General features: G+C 36.4%; 1 long non-coding RNA gene across 2 annotated transcripts in view; it reads left to right on the top strand.

Moving 5' to 3' along the window:
• The window catches only part of LOC105463446 (uncharacterized), a 70,941-nt gene that overhangs the window by 13,199 nt on the left and 42,512 nt on the right, over positions 1-15,230 (top strand). For both annotated transcript variants that reach the window (XR_976330.3, XR_976329.2), the window contains exon 2: positions 8,315-8,520. This is a non-coding gene — a long non-coding RNA (uncharacterized lncRNA). The remainder of the gene's footprint in view (positions 1-8,314; positions 8,521-15,230) is intronic.

Raw genomic sequence — 15,230 nt, 5'->3', positions numbered from 1 at the left:
TTTCCAAAGAGGGTCACATTCTAAGGTTCCAGATGGATATAAAGTTTGAGGAGACACTATTCCACTCGCTACAGTATCTAAAGATACATAGGAACTATTTTGATTTTGGCTAATTTTGATTCATTTCTTGATTCATTTATTCAACAAATATTTATTGAAGACCTGTTATGTGCTAGACATAGTGTTTGGCAGTGGGGATGGCTTCCACAAACAGGCATGATATCTTTATGGAGCTTACAGTCTAGAAGCATCCAAAGGACGCCACTTAGGTAGATGTGACCCACTGCACATGTTCTTAAAGTGAATCTCTAAATTTTCTTGATCATACATATTTTTTAGCACATCCTCCTTATATAAATTTCTCTATTCATTTATTCATTTACCATATAGACTACTTTACTAGTGCATATTAATATACATTTGAAAAGGATCAATGTAATAAAAATAAATAGACATGTGAATATTGTCTTTGGCACCTTAATCAGTCATTTTGCAAATCAAGAATGCTATCTAGACACCTGTTAATATTCTGAGTCTTGGGAACAATATCTTAGTTCCAGATGATTTCTTCTGTTTGGAGCAACAGCCCAGTCAGAATTGGGGACCCAAAAAGGAAGTAGTAGCCTTTGGGATATTGGAATAAGTTGGAATATTAACTTATTACAGGAGGAGTCCAGCTGGATGGACACTGGATTAGAAAGCAGGGGCTCCAGTTCTGCCCTCGCCCTGCTGCTCATTGGACTCACACCTTCCATTTCTTAGGGAGAGTCTCTTTCCCTCTCTGAGTTTCTTTTTCCTTTATTTTAAGGTAAAGGGACTAGAGTAGATCTTTGCTAAGTTTTCCCAGTGTACATTGGAATAAGTTGGAATATTAACTTATTCCAATATCCCAAAGGCTACTGCTTCCTTTTTGGAAGGATGCAGTATGGTGTCAGCACTTTCCTTCAACCCCAAAGGCCCACTGAGTCTCTTACAAGGCTTCAATCACACCAGAAGTAATGGGATGTAAACAGGGGAGGTTGAGGGCCATTCATAAGGATTTAATAATCATGGCAGGGGTTGGGGGAAGTCTGAAGATTATAGATCTGCAGGTACTTGAGACCTGCAGTGGGCAATGGGTACTTGGATTCTGGACAGAGCTCCAAGTATACTTCCTACCTCAGTTAGGATTGGCTTGAGATTTGGGTGCGGCTGAACCCATGGGGTGAATTCCTTTGCATTTGAAACTTTAGAAGACGGAAATGCAGGGAATGACACTGTTTCTGCCTCTGACTAACTTTATGACTTTATAAGGGAAATTTAATCTTATAGGCCTCAGCCCAGTAAAATGAAAGTAGTAACACCTAAACTATTTGATATCAGGGATTTAGATCAGGAAATCTTTTGAAATATCTTCTAGAAATAAGACTTACCATCATAAGATTATGGTGTGTTTCAGCAAGTTAAATGTTTGCAGAGAGACTGTTGGCTCTTCTGATGAAGACTGTTAAAATCTCACACTCTAAATAGAAGAAGGAGCATTTTCAAATCCATTTATTCATGGACTCAGGAGTGTCACAGGGAACACGAGGCTGTGTCGTGTTTTCCTAAAGAGGTGTGGTTGATTCACAAGTGCCTATCTTTGAAGGAACTTTAGAGAATAAACAGAACAATAAATCCTGTCTTCACTGATGCCATGTTGTTTGAGTGGGAGCAGTGCTTAGATAGCCCACTGGATTCTGAGTAGATAGATCTGCTGAGAAATAGGGGTATTAAATACATGTTTATTAAAAATAGGCCATATAAGGGGTGGGAAAAATAATGTAATGGTTAGAATAATTTGATTCCCATTTATTATTGGGGCTATCCATTTCAATGTTCCCATGAAAGGATGTTCTGCTCATTTTCAGCTATTGTGTTCATCAATGGAAATACAATCTTAACATCATATTAACATTTTTGGTGCTTATTTTCTATAAGAAGTGAAATACCTAGATACTCTTCTGAATAATTTTGCTTAATAGAAATTACCGGAGCATTCCAGCTGGATGGACACTGGATTAGAAAGCAGGGGCTCCGGTTCTGCCCTCGCCCTGCTGCTCATTGGACTCACACCTTCCATTTCTTAGGGAGAGTCTCTTTCCCTCTCTGAGTTTCTTTTTCCTTTATTTTAAGGTAAAGGGAATAGAGTAGATCTTTGCTAAGTTTCCCAGTGTACATAAATATCCTGAGATTTTGAGTTACTACTATGTACTCAGGTTGAGTTAAATTCTTCCACCCCTCGTCTGCCTGACTCAGTTGGAAAATTATCTTTCCATTAACACTTTACTCATGGGACAGCCACCTGCTCTCTTCTTAGTGTCCTTACTCTATTCTCCATATACCATGAGAATCAATCAGGGTTTGATACAGTGAAAATACTAGCAATTTTAAGCGGTGTTTAATTCAGGGAATTTGATGCTCGTAGGATAAGAGGAATGGAAGTTAGAAGACAGCTACTGGACTATTGATTTGGCAGTCACAGCACCATCACTGCTATCCAGATGTCGGAAACTGCTGCTGCCGCCGCCCCACTTGCTCTCATACCCATAAAGCTGGTGACCAGACTCTGAGACATGAGGCCTAGTTACCACAAACTGGTATTGATAGAGGCAGGAACACCGTTACCAGCTCACATTCATTTTAAACTGTTGTGCAAGTGCATCTGGTATGTCCTAGCTCAGATTTAGAAACTTAGCTTTTTAAGTGCCAGTGGGAAATATTGGAATCAGTTTTTTGATTTCTTCAAATAGAGGGAGAGTAGAGCTGTGATTGGGAAGGCCAACCCAAATGCACCAAAGCGTGTATAATATTTGACACACTGCACTCATTTACTTCACATGTAAGTTCCTGCCAGTCTGCAAGCCCCTCAAGGGCAGGGGCCATGTCTTATTAACCTTTGCATCAATGAGTTAAGGAGAGGTTACAGCTTGAACCATTAAAAAATTGCAGATTAAGAGTAAACAATGGGAAAGAAATAAACAAGCTAAATGATGAGCTGATAAAGTCTCATAGGGAGAGCAGTGAAGACCAGTGTGGTCAGGAAACCTTAAAAGAAGAAATAGATCTCAACCTGAATCTTGACGATCATAGAATTTGGGTGGATCCAAGGATAATGATATGATATTCCTTTCCTGTTAAGAGAACCCAATAGTTGATTCCCTGGATGCCTGCAGCTACCTCTTCTCAGGAATTTTCTTACATATAAAAATATTTTTCATTTATTCATTAATTCATTTAGCAAATATTTATTAAGCAGTTACTCTATCTGCCATCTATTTTTCCAGAGACTGAAGATTTGGAGAAACAGCAATGAACAACACAGACAAACAAAACAAAACATGATTAGAAAATTATTGACATTTAGTAGATAAGGCAGATGTTTTCAAATGTTGATTCATTGTTTTATATATATATATATATGTATGTATGTGTACATATATAGATATTTTTTAGATTTTGGAAAGTGTGTGTGATTAAATAATTCTTCCTTTTTTCACTCTTACACGTTTTGTTCAAATGGTTCCTATTATATTTGGCAAGCAGAAATTATTATATGGTCCTGTCTTACGACTTCACTGTCTAAATATGTAATAGTTACATTTCACCTTACTAGATGTTATTGCAGTTGTGGAGAGGAAGGTAATAATACATTCAGTAAGGAACATACAGTGTGGTTGGTCTCTCTATTCCCCATCCTATTTCCCAACTTTTGGGAAACATGAGCTAAACAGGGAATATAGTAGGAAGAGTTTAATTTTGGATTTACGTAAATATTTTGTTCAAAGTCAAAATAAAACCTTTCTAGAGAATGCTAAATGAGTTCAGACTCATATCTGTCTCCAATAAATATGTCCCTACCCAATGTGTTAATGTATTTTCACAGTCAGTTCAAATGTATCCTCCCTGCTTTGATGAGTGTCACATGCCTTATCTTATCTAGACTGTAACTTTCCCAAAGCAGCAACCATATCAGCTCTGTGAGTGCCACCTCAACTTTTCCTTACTCTGCCCACCCTAAAACTCAGCAGTCACTTTTCTGCCTATGTCATATTATTGTGTGATTATTCTATGCATTCTTCTTATCGCTTTGGCATTTTATTCCTATTTAGCAAACTATGCAGAGCCATCTACAAACTGGAAAAATGTTTTGCTATATGCCTAATCTTTTATAAAAGTGCTAAACAAAATGTGTTTCTCTAGGGCAAATTCCTGGATAAAAGACTGTTTATTCAGTTGGAGGGGTAACATTGATTTTAACTTAGAAAGGATAATCCCATGTTGAGGCATGTATGTATGTTTCATATCCTACCTTTGGAAAAAAGTATTTAAAGCAAACTAATTATGCTGTTATATGGAGTCGCTTTATATCTTTAGTTATTACCATTTCTAATGTGTAATCTGTTATTATTTGGTAAAGAAATTCTTATAAATATAAAACATACAAAATAAAAGAGATAAAATATTAGAGCCCAAGCAACAGAGACAAACATGTTATTATTTTAATGTATTTCCTTCTAGTCTTCTCATGTAGTAATGACATAAAAGAAAGAAATCATGGTGTGCATTCTTATAGCATTTTTTAGATTGGTACAAATGCCTTTTCCCCACAGGCTATTTTTAGACGTTCTACTGTTCTATTATGGCTCCCACTCAGGACTGTTTCTGGTTTATAACATTTGAGGTCATCACTTCAGACTTTATGCTTTGGGAAGATTCATAACACAATGGAGGGTAAATTCCTGAAACTTCTGGGAAATAACTGGAAGAGAAGTATGTAATCCCAAATGAGGATTAGCACTACCTGAGACCCTCCTACGGTTACATTCAGCAGGTATCATTTTGTTGGGCAAGGGAGGTCAGGGGAAACAGCCTTCAACTTCTTTTAACTTATTTTTTTTCCACATTGCAGTCTTTGAGTTTCATGTTGTCATTTTGAAAAAATATTATCTTCTTTTCCCTTGATATTGCTTTTGCTCTGATTCACTTGAATACATGTAAGGGAGTAGTTGTATAGTGAGGGCGTATAAAATACTGTACTGCTTTTCATACCCTCAGTTAGGCTGGATCCTATCCGTTTATGATTCTATCAGTTCATGCTCATCTCTGCACTCCCCAGAACTTTCTCTAGAGATGTTCACGTAGAGTGGAGAATGTGATCGCTGCTTATTCAACAAGCCTCAAGCCCTGTGGCCATCTCTGGCAAATTATATATTATAGTTACTGTCTCTATTCTTACATTTTTCCAAAACCCTGTGATTTATCTGCATCTAGCGTATCAATCAGTGCAGCAAACTTGTGTGCATTTTCCGTTGCTAGAACTATAATTATTAGCTTTTGTGGTAGATTGTTTACAAAGAGGGAGACAGTTATTCTCATTCTTACACATACACCTCTTTGCAACGTGACATGGCTGCTTCTTCCATCAAGATGTGGAGTTTATTTCTGCATCCTTTGAATATGAGCTTGGTATGTGACTTGTTTTGGCCAATGAAATATTAGCAAAGGTTATGCAAAAAGAAGCTTAAAAAGTGTTTGTGCACTTGAGCCTTACCCTCTTTTCCTGTTCCTGGAAAGCTGTTGTCGTGTGAACAAGCTGAACTCACCATTTTGAGGATGAGAGGCAATCTGGAGAGAGGCCCAGCTGTCCCGGGCCAGCTCTGCCTCAAATTTCTGAAAGAGCTCATCCTAGACCATTCAGCCCCAAGCTGAGCAAATCCGTACCAGAAATATTACCCAGTCTTCCCACAAAATCATGGTAAAAAAAAAGAGATGCTTTTTTTTTTTGCTCTGAGCCAGTTTCTCAGGGGAGTAGTTTATTATGCAGTAAAACTTAACTGACATAGAAATTGCTACCAGAAGTGGGAGGCTTCTGTAATAAAAACCTAAAACATGTAGAGGTGGCTTTGGGATCAGACAGCAAGTGGAGGCTAAAAAAGCAGTGAGGAAATTTCTACCAAAGTGTGAACAACAACAACAAAAAGGCAAACAAGCTGTTAGTGGAGGCTAGAAAAGTGGTGAGGAAACCATAATAGAAGGTTGGAAAGATGGTAATTCACATTACATTGTTGCAGAAGAATTGACAAAACTGTCACAGATTAAAAAATGTATGCAATAAACTTAGAGATAGGACTGAGAAGATCTTATGGCAAAATGGGGAAAGTGTCTGTTGGCTTCTGCTAGCTGTACCTGATGTGAAACGGTGAGAGAAAGATGAGCTAAATAAATAACCATTTGGCAAGCAGAATTTAGAGGTATACATAGAAGACAAATTTGCTGGATTGGAAAATAAAACTATTTTTTATTTCCAGTTTCTCCAGCCAGCAAAATATTTTCAAAACAAGAAATATCTTTAGGAATAAGGCTAAAGTAAGGGTATGGCTATAAGGTCCTCTTTAAAGCCCTCTGATAGATTTAAGATGGTGCCTAGTAGATGTTCAGCCAGGCAAAAGAGCTTTCAGTAATTTTACGGGCATTCTCCCAATTAGCCTGAAATGATACCCAAATAAGAGAGATGCTTATTTTCAAATAAGGTGTGGGTTTGGCTTTTGGTGTATGGAGTACACTTGACTTTGCTTTATGGGAGAATTCACAAAGCTTTGTGAAAGCACTGCCAGCTTTTGCTAAAAAGGACTGAAGCAGTTTAAAACCAAAGGAGATCTGTGGGCCCCAACTTTCTATGGGTAGAATTCAGGCTTCTTAAGGGTATAGCCAAGAGCAGCACAGAACTTCTTGGGAGCTAGAATTGGACCCTAATTCTAATTCCTGTTCCAACAGTTGAGGTCCTTGTTAAAATTTGCCTGGCAGGATCTCACAGTAGTTGAACTGGTGACTGCTTTGTGCCGGTGTTCTTCCCATTTCAAGTGGGAGCATTTATTGCTGTTACCTGTCCCCTCTCACTGTTACACGTTGGATGTGTGTGTGTGTGAAGACGGCAGCTAACTTTAGTGGGTAGGTCTTTGGATTAAGAGGAACTGAACCTGAAGCGCTACACCTAAAGAGACTTGTCTATATCTGGAACTGATATCGATGAAGATCCTTCAAGCCTGATACCATTGTGGGATGTGACTTTTGTAGAAGACAGAATTTGTATTTTGCCTGTGGAAAGCAAGTTAATTTTGTGACCTGAGGGCAAACTGTGGTTGCTTGCTTGTAAAGATGGCCACAACACTTCCTCCTATGTTTTATGCACGTTCCTTTATAACGAGATTTTGCCACTCTTCCCATCAGGAAGTGGAGTTTAATTCTTCATCTCTTGAGTCTGGGCTTAGCCAAATGACTTCCTTGGCCAATGGGACATGAAGAAATAGGATGTAAGCCAAGGCTTGTATTATAAAGTGTTTGTTGCTGCAAATGTCATCATCAAACAAGGATGCAAAGAGTCTGAAGTAGCCCGCTGGAGAGACCACATGGAAGAGAGCTTCAGAATTGCCAGGAATGGGAATGAGGCCATCTTGACCATCCAGCTCCAGCTGAGCTGCCAGTTAGCTACAGTCACATGAGTGAGAACCAGATGAGCCAGTAGAACTGCCCAACTGATCCTAGTCCAAATTGCCAATTTATTGAATTATGAACTAATAAGTAATTGTTTTTTAAACCACTAAGTTTTGAGGTGGTTTGTTATGCAGTAAAAGCTAACTGATACAGATTTTCTGTTGAAAGTACAATTTAAAGTATTTAAATTGGGAGAACTTCATAAAATGACTTTTTAAAAATTAAATACTCTGACAAACTCCTTTTTTTGCACTATTGTCTTTATATAAATTATAATTTATATATTTTATATATATATATATTGCACTTGAGTACAATGTTTTTATCAGCCTGAAGTAGTTCCATTAATACTCCTACCAGCTTTCCTTTCTTTGTTTGAAAACTTTAGTGTTTGATTTTGGATTTACTTGCAAGGTGCCCTGGTAATTAAAGAGCTTTTGACCTACTTAATTACTAGTTTGCATTGCATTTGGTGTGTCACATTTTACGGAATTACCACTCTTCTTCCTGGAAAATTCTTTTCCTCCATAAAAAGATTCATTCCCACTCCCCATAACAGCCTTCTTTCCTTTGCCATTTAGTGTTTATTTTTTAAATGCCTGTCCTGTTTGGGCTGAGTCAGACAATTTCCCCAAGTTTCCAATAAGCCATTCTTAAACAGTCTCTCAGCTTCTTCGTGGTTATTTACTTTTAAAACTATTTAATTTTTTTCCTCCTAATAAAACCTATATTTTTTCATAGTTCCCCTTTCTAAAACAGAGTAACTTCATGATGAATATTTTTGGCTTTCCTTTCTTGCCAGAATGTTGGACTTAATCACATGGTGATCACCGCTGAACAGGCATCCCTTGAGGGATAGCACTTCCCTTATGGACATCCCTACAGATGAGCAAAGTCATCACTCTCCTTTTCTGTGGTGATTGAAAACCAAGGCTTGCCTGTCCTACTTACAGTGTATCCTTGAGCTACTGGGAAGATTCAGATACAAATGAAGTAGAAGAAAAAATGGTATTTTGTTTTCCTTTGGCCCTTTTCTGGTTAATTAGTCCTCTCTCTGAGGATATATCCTTACAGCATTTAAGTTATAGTTATTTGTGTAATCATCTTATCTTCTGTACTAGACTCAAGCTGTTTGAGAGTAGAGTCCAGCTTTTAATTATCTTTATATTCTTTTCTTTTTTTTTTTTTTTTTTTTTTTGAGATAGGGGCTCACTCGGCCGCCCAGGCTGGAGTGCAGTGGCATGATCTTGGCTCACTGCAGCCTCTTCCTCCTGGGTTCAAGCGATTCTCCTGCCTCAGCCTCCTGAGTAGCTGGGACTACAGGTGCATGCCACCATGCCCAGCTAATTTTTTTATTTTTGGTAGAGACAGGGTTTCACCATATTGGCCAGGCTGGTCTCAAACTCCTGACCTCGTGATCCGCCCAGCTTGGCCTCCCAAGAATTCAGCATATAGAAGATACATTATGAATATCTAAAAAATTAAAATTAACAAATAAATTCATAAATAAATCCAAGTTATGAGCTGGGCCAAGAACTCCTTTGACACAAAAAAGGAATGGTTGAACCAGATAAGTGGCCCATCTGAATGAACCGTTTGTCTCTCTTTGACTATTCTTCCTCTCCTATATTACTCTACCTCCCTTAAAGAAAAGAGACAGCATTAAAGAGATAGCAACAAATGACATTTTGTCTCCTCACTTCACCCTGTATACACTACAGAGCTATCATGTATCACTCAAAAGGAGATTGGGTCTGCTGCACTTAGTTCTGTGATATCCCTAAAAGATAGAGAGAAATTGTGGAATATGGTAATGGCATATTTTTTGAATATCCCTGACTCCCCATTAAAATAAACAAGCATGGCCTACAGCATAAGCAAAGACCCATAAGCAAAACTATGTGAAAAAGGAATCTCCATGAACCTCCAAACATGATTGTCAACAAACCACCAATAATTGAAATACCTGGTGTCTACATCTGTGTAGGCAGAAGCAGAGGGAAGCCAGCTGGGTTTCTGTTATTTCTCAGAATAGGTGAGTGGTGAACTCATGTGAGAACTGCAGTCTAAAAAGCTATGACAGGATCCTGCAGGATCCAATTCACAGATGAGTACAGTGGATTATGTTGCTATAAATTCTAATGGTTCTGGAGGTATCTGGGTCCTATAAACTCACAACACTATGAAAACAAAGCTGTCTTCCAAGACAAAGCCTTGTACTATGGAGAAATTGCTAGAAATAGAATCCAAACTGAGCAGAATACAGACAGAAGCACCAAAGGGCTAGGCAGTCCAGATAAAGGTGTGGAAAGAAAGGGAGGAGGACCAGTTTCAAAGGATATCACATTGTTATTTTCTTCTAAAAACTTCATTTACTTAAAGAGATTATGTTTGTATACAATATAGTATTATTGTTTAAAACAAGAGAACAAGGAGACTAATATTCCTAGAGAAAATGAAAGCATACAAAACTGACATGCCACAAAATATTCGAAAACAGTAAGCTGATTGAGGAATAATGACCCCTTGATGTTGTTGACATCCTAATCTTCTGAGCCTGTGAATATGTTAGGTGGCATGGCAAAAGAGAATTAGGTCACAGATGAGATTAAGGTTGCTAACCAGATGACTGTAAAATAGGGAAATTAGCCTGGATTATCAGGTGGGTCCAATGCAATTACAAGGATCCTTCTAAGTGGAAGGAGGAGATAGGAGAGGGAGAACTAGAGAAATGGCAGTGTAGGAGGAACTCAGCCCAACATCACTGGCTTGAAGATGGATGAACAGGGCCTTCATCAAGGAATGTGAGTAATCTATAGAAGTTTCTCCCCTAGAGCTTCCAGAAAGAACACACCTTTCTTGGCACCTGAATTTTAGCCCAGTGAGACCAATTTTGGATGTCTGACCCTGAGAACTGTAAAATAATAAATATGAGGTGCTTTAAGGCATTAAGTTTATGATAATTTGTTACGGTAGGAATAGGAAATTAACATACTAATATTTCAAAATTACTCAAAAGAAATTAAGAAAGTGATAAAAGCTATGAAATATGAATATTGACGCAAATGTTGACAATTAGAATGAGGTAATTGGAGAAGAGTTAAATTTTGGGGAAAATGATGATAGTTGCATAAAAGAAGGAAACAAAGAAAAAGTCATTTTAGAAATAAAGAATAAAGTCGAAGGATACTAGAATGAATAAAACTACTGCTAATGCCTTCATAGAAATGGAAGATGGAAAGGAGGAAAAATTAACAGTGAAAAATAAATCAGGAAGAAGATTGAAAAGGACTCAAAAGAAAGTGATAGATATAGAAGTTCGTAGAAAAGATGCAACATGTATGTGATAGAAGTCTTTGTGAGAAAACCAAACCAAGAGGATAGAATATACTCTAACAATGATCAATTTAAAAGTCTTCAACTACAAGGTTATTTGAAACATATTAAAATGTATATCTCATACTGGAAAAAATCTACATGGAAAGGCAAACATTGAGGCACAGTCTAGTAAAAATATTAAATTTTAAAAAATCATTTGGGGATCGAGGCAAAAAGCAATTCACAAGGGAAAAAATCAGATTGTCATTGAAATTTTCATCAGGAAGACTTTATTTCAGAGATCAGTGGAGTAACATATTTAAGATACTCAAGGAAAGAAAATGTGAGCCACATTTCCTATGTAACCAAACCAATTTGTCAATATAAAGGCTCCAAATAAATGTTTATGAACATGTGATAATTTAGGAAATATTGTTCCCCTGAGCTCTACCTAAGTGATTTACTAAAGGGTACATTTCAGCTAACCAAAAGATTGGAGAGACTTTTAAGTTAAAAATGTAATGTTATATTTCTGACAATATAGACAGGGAATAATGATCAAAAATTGGGAGAAAATGGAGAATGTGTATAAAACATTGACTAACCTACTGATTGCTTTAAAAATACTGACTGAGAGAAAAAGAGCATTACTTCAAATTTGATGCTGTACAGAAAGGAAGAGGGGTAAGAAAAGATTACCAGTTAATTTCAATGTGGCTTATAGTAGGGAATCAGTAACCAATAGCCAAGGATAAAATGAAAGTTACTATTGAAAGATATTAATTTAAATTTTAAAAAATATTCATGTAATGTGTGTGTGTATAATAGAACTAAGGCAAAAGATTTTGACATATTGATCGTGTCAATGAATGTAAATAAGCTTAACTCACCCATCTACAAAGAATATTCAGACAGATTAAAAAATCAAAATTGAATATTGAATACTAAATATCTAAGAAAGTAGAATTAAGACCAAATGCATTGAGATACAAAAATGAGACTTGATAGCACTGATGATTATAATTCATCCAGTAACTCAGTGTTAACTTTCATAAAGCAGAAACTATATTGGTAAGATAAATCTCTAACACCTATTTCTAAATCTAAGTCAAACCAAGTAGACAAAATATTGGTTGGGTTAGAGAAAAGTGCAATATGATCAATAAAGTAAATCTTAGAGTTACATATAAAATCAATCCCAGTAATGGAGGAGATATTTTCTATCCAGTGCACATGGAACATTTATAAAAATTAACTGTATCAATGTATAGAAAAAAATGCAATAAATTAGGAAGACTAGAAATAATACAAGCAATAGTCTAGACCATAGTAAATAAAAAACAAAAATTAATAACAAAATTTAAAAAAAGACATTTCCATGTAGAATTTTTTTAAAACTTCTATTAAGGAACTAATACATCAATGGGAAAATACAAAACAAAATTACAAAATTTCTTAAAAATTATAAAAATATGACATCTGAATCTGTGGGAAACAGGAAAAGAAGCTATCAGAAGAAAATTTAAAGAATTATGTATATAAAAAACAATGTAAATAAATACATTAAATCCCTACTTCAAAATTGTACAATGAGAAAAACAAAACCAAAATAAACTAGAAATGAATTAATAGCGATAATAACAAAATTGATGAATTAAAAAACAAAACCAATAGGACTGAAAATAAAACTAAATCCCAGTTTTTGGAAAGAACTTACCAAAATAGACAAACCATTGTATGTATAACTTAATCAAATAAAGAGAAGGAGAAAGCACAAATACACAAAATCCAAAATGACAAGGAGGAAATAATAAAACAAAAGAAAATGTTTAAAAAGTTGTAAGAAACTACTTTGCAATGCTCTATGCAAATACACTGTAAAACTTTGAGCAGGATTTGATAAATTACAGCCCATGGCCAAATCTATCCGGCTCCCTATTTTTGTAAGTATTTACTGGAACGTACCTATTCTTTTATGTATTATATACGGCTTCCTTTGCAAAAATGGCAGAGTTGAGTACTTGTGGCAGAGATCTTATGGAAAAAATATTTACTATCAGTATCCTTTACAGAAAATACTTCATGACTCCTGACTTAGAGAAATAGGTAATTTTCTTTTTAAAAAAGTGCATTTCCAAAATGACCTCATTAGAAACAGAGTCACAAATTATCATAAGTGAAATAGAGTCAGTCACTAGTTAAAAAGTTATTCCACAAAAAGTGCCCCACCCTTTCAAGCAGGAGAGACACAGGGAATCTAGGAGTTGCCAACAAGGGGCATCCTGTGACAAGAAGCATTTGGCCCAGGAAGATTTTGTCTCTGTGTTCTTGAGACTTCCCTCTCCTACTGAGAGCGACCTGGCAGCTCTGCAGCACTAGTAAAGGGAACCCCACTACAGCAAGTGGACTGGCAGGGGAAACCTATTTGCCCCTGTCTGCTGAGGACTCTTTTCCCCAACTTGGGAGAACCAGGAAGCCCTGACTTTGGAAGCTCTTTCTGTCTCCTCAAGCAGCACCATCAAGGACCAGTGGCAGCCTCAGGAGCAGGAAGTAAACTAAACAGCTCAAAATAGCATTGTGAAGCTCTGAGAATTAAATTGTTGTTGGAACCACAGCCTACAAAGTAAGCCAGTATTTGTGTGTTAGACCAAAATAGAGTGACTGTCTCTTAAAATAGAAGATTTAAGTAGGACTCAGAGACTCCTAACATAATAGCCAAAATGTCCAGCATACAATCAAAAATTACCTATCGGCCAGGCATGGTGGCTCACGCCTGTAATCCTGGCACTTTGAGAGGCCAAGACAGGGAGATTGCTTGAGCTCAGGAGTTTGAGGCCAGCCTGGGCAACATAGTGAAACCCTGTGCATATAAAAAATACAAAAATTAGCTGGGCATGGTGGCATCGCCTGTAGTCCCAACTACTTGGGAGGCTGAGGTGGGAGGTAGGAGGATGGCCTGAGCCTGGAAGATGGAGGTTGCAGTAAGCTGTGATCACACCGCTGCACCCCAGCCTGGGCAACAGAGTAATACTCTGTTTCAAATATGTGTATGTATATGTATATATACATCATACCAAGAATCAGGAATTCAAAACTTGAATGAGAAAAGACAATTATCTAATGGTAAATGCCAGTGAATCAAATTTTAGAATTATCTGAAAAGGATTTTAAAGCAGCTGTCACAAAAATGTTTCACCAAGCAATTTCAAATTCTCTTGAAAAAAAATGGAAAACATAAAATCTCAGCAGAGAAACAAAAATTTTATAAGAAAGAACAAATGGAAAGTATAGAACTGGAAAGTGGGTTTGAACAAATGAAAAGATATATCTTTATCTTGTATAGCTAGTCTCAACATCATAAAGATGTCAGTTTTCACCTAAGTTAATGTATACATTTAATATATTCCAATCAGTATAATGGGAATGCTGACTGGATGTTTGATCTTATTATGAAATAACTAATTTTCTAAGTGTGATCATCATATGGTAGGTATGATTATGTAGATAAATTCTTAGTTTTTGGAGATAAATAATAAAATACAGAAGAAGTAATAAAACGTTTGAGATTTGCTTCAAAATTATGGAGACAAGATTGGCAATATGTTAATTTACTGAAAACTGTTGAAGCTTAGTGATAGGTATGTTAGGTCTGTTATATTATTTCCTCTACTTCTGTATATACTTGAGATTTTCCACCATAAAAAGTTTTTGAAAACATCCTCAGGATCTAGGGCTTCACAGCTATTTTGTTTTCATGAGAAAAAAATAGGCTGCATAGAAAAGACTGGCATTTGAGTGAAAGAAAGGTAGAAGCATAAGAGAAAAGTGAGGAAGCATAATTATGCAAGCTTGTAGAGGTATTAGCTGAGACAACCCCAGCTGATCCATCCACAATCTACAATTTATTAAGGACATAACTTCAGAAAAATGACAGACCTAGTCTTCCCTACAAAACATTTTTTGAAAGAAAAGAGACTCAAAGGAAATAATAACGAAATTCTCAGAAGTACTTTAAACTCTTTTGAAATTACTCTGTCTTTTCTCCTTATGCTTCCTTTTATTCCTAATCATTCTTTTTCATTAGACATAATGTGAATAAAGAGATAACAATTTTATAGTACTTTACTGGTTTACTTATATTGGACAATAGTATTCTTTTCTGATATCCTTTACTGTAAGTCAATCAATAGAATATTGGTAGTTTAGAACTTGTTTTTAAAGACAGACTGCATAGGATAGAATCCAGCTTCCAGCATATATAGTTTTGACTTTGAACATCTTTCTATGTTTCAGTTTCTTCATCTGAAAAACAAGAAAAAGGTAGAACTTAGGAAAGCGGTTGGGATCAATGATGTAATGCACTTACTGTGCATCATCTAAGATAATTTTGGACACTATGC

This window comes from Macaca nemestrina, chromosome 3 (genome assembly GCF_043159975.1).
Source record: "Macaca nemestrina isolate mMacNem1 chromosome 3, mMacNem.hap1, whole genome shotgun sequence".
In the NCBI taxonomy this organism is placed as follows: Eukaryota; Metazoa; Chordata; class Mammalia; order Primates; family Cercopithecidae; genus Macaca; species Macaca nemestrina.
Note: the sequence above shows the minus strand (reverse complement) of the source record. Positions and strands in the feature narration are given on the sequence as shown.